General features: G+C 40.5%; 1 long non-coding RNA gene across 1 annotated transcript; it reads right to left on the bottom strand.

Annotated features, from left to right (window-relative positions):
• Positions 1-386: 386 nt before the first annotated feature.
• On the bottom strand, positions 387-1,355 carry LOC117518066. The gene is made up of 3 exons (XR_004562911.1): positions 1,268-1,355; positions 983-1,026; positions 387-883 (listed from the first exon to the last, which is right to left on the bottom strand). It is a non-coding gene; the product is annotated as an uncharacterized LOC117518066 (long non-coding RNA).
• Positions 1,356-2,091: the final 736 nt, after the last annotated feature.

Raw genomic sequence — 2,091 nt, 5'->3', positions numbered from 1 at the left:
GTGGACTGGAAACTTTAAATTGTCCGTAGGTGTGCGTGCAGATGTGAATGTGTTTGTTTGTCTCTATGTGGCTGTGCGATAGGCTGGAGTCCTGTCCAGGGTGTACCCGGCCTCATGCCCTATGACTACTGGGATACGTTCTAGTGTCCTGTGACCCATTGGAGTAAGTGGATGAAGATGAATGAGTGAATGAGTGGGCAAGAAAATAACTGTGTCAGCTGGAAGCTAGCAATGACTCTCACAGTGTGCACCAGATGGAAGATAGGGCCCAGTGTCTAAAAGTAAAAGTATACTTTACAAACGGTAAAATAATGAAAAAATAAATAATAATAAAAAATGCTGACTTTTGTTCTTTAGACACACTGCTGTTGTGCGTACCGAGTCAGATTCTGTGAGGAACATCTTTGTTCTTTTAAAAGCAGTTTGTGATTTACTGTTACTTTACACGTGCAACTATCTTTTAAGGTTAAGAAGTAGAAGCACTGGTTTCGATGTGGCTAATCTTTTTTCAGCAATGTGCTGACACACGCAGAGGGCAGCTTAGCGGTCACAGTGACACCGCTGATGAATCAGTTAAAATATCACACGGAGAAATGAAGCTCGGTTTCAAATTAGATATCATTTCCACAAACATCTGTTGTATCCACTGGAATTTTCCCTGCCGTCAGCAGTCAGCATGCACACCTCAGCTATTTCAGTGACGGCGGTGCGAGGTCGAACGACGGCCAGTCCAGCGTCGATCAGCTGTTAATGGTGGTAAAACAGTATGGGAGGAAACGTGGCTGCCTGGAGTGTTTCTTGGTCCTCTCACTCAGAATCTGTCCACGGTTAATGTCACGCTTTTTAGGAACATTCAAACCTGTATTTAGTCATCTTAGAAACCCTACAAAAAACAAAACAAAACAAAACAAAAACAAAAACAACGCACCAGTAATGTTCAACACTTTCAAGTTTTTATTTATCTTTGTAAAACTTATTTTACCTTTACAAGGTCACATTGGCTGGACGTGCACTACAGCTGCTGGCCTAGGAAAAAAACAGATCGGCTTTTATTACACATAAACAAATGTACTTATCATGTGACCCAAACGATGGGTCCAGAGATCCTTTACACGGATCAGTAACCTCACAAATCCAAAACAACAAAACAAGAATGTACAGCGACGTATCTGCTGCCTCGCCGGTTGGACTCTGGCACGTGTAAAATCATTACATTCAGGAACCAAAGCAATCTGGACGCGATGACACACTGCTCATCTTTCTTTACCTCCTGTTCCCAATGAGGAATTGACAGCAGCAGCTGAGGGACGAGATGGAAACATGTCAGAAGAGCTCGGGGGAGGTGGGGGAGAAGATGATGATGAGGTGTGAAAATGCAAAAAAAACAAAAAAAACACGAGGTGATTCTTGTATCTACTTTGACTTCTGTTTCATTGCAGACAACATGAACCCAACATATTTCATGTTTTTGTGATTAATTTCATTTAATTTGTTAACATTAATGCACTGAAGGCTGTTAGAAGACACATTACAATTTACTGCGAGTAATTTGGTAAAAATAAATAAATGAAATGATGTCATGTCAAACAGGTGATTGTAATCATGATTTGGTATAAAAGTAGTATCAACACAAAGGCAGAGTCTTTCAGAAGCAAAGATGGGCAGAGGATCTCCAGTTTGCCAACCAATGCATGAGAAAATGATTGAAATGGTTAAAAATGATGTTTCTCAAAGACGGAGTAGAAGGGACTTGCATAGTTCTCTCTACAGTGCATAATATCATTAAATGAGTCAAGGAGACTGGTGGGATTTCGGTGTGTAAGAGGCAAGGGTGCAAGCCTAAAATGAGCACTGTGACCTCCAATACCTCAGATGTCACTGCATGAAGAACCCGCATTCATCAATACCTGATATAATCACATGGGCAAGGCATTACTTTTGAAAACCTTTGTCAAGCAGTACAATATAGAATTACTTTCACAAATTTCATTTGAAACTTTATTGTGCAACAAATACATAAATAAATAAACAAGATATTTACATTAACCCCTCTGGGGTCTGAGGCATCTGGATTGAACCATCACAGAGTGA

This window comes from Thalassophryne amazonica, chromosome 10 (genome assembly GCF_902500255.1).
Source record: "Thalassophryne amazonica chromosome 10, fThaAma1.1, whole genome shotgun sequence".
NCBI classification, from domain to species: domain Eukaryota; kingdom Metazoa; phylum Chordata; class Actinopteri; order Batrachoidiformes; family Batrachoididae; genus Thalassophryne; species Thalassophryne amazonica.
This window is presented reverse-complemented; position numbering and strand designations above follow the sequence as displayed.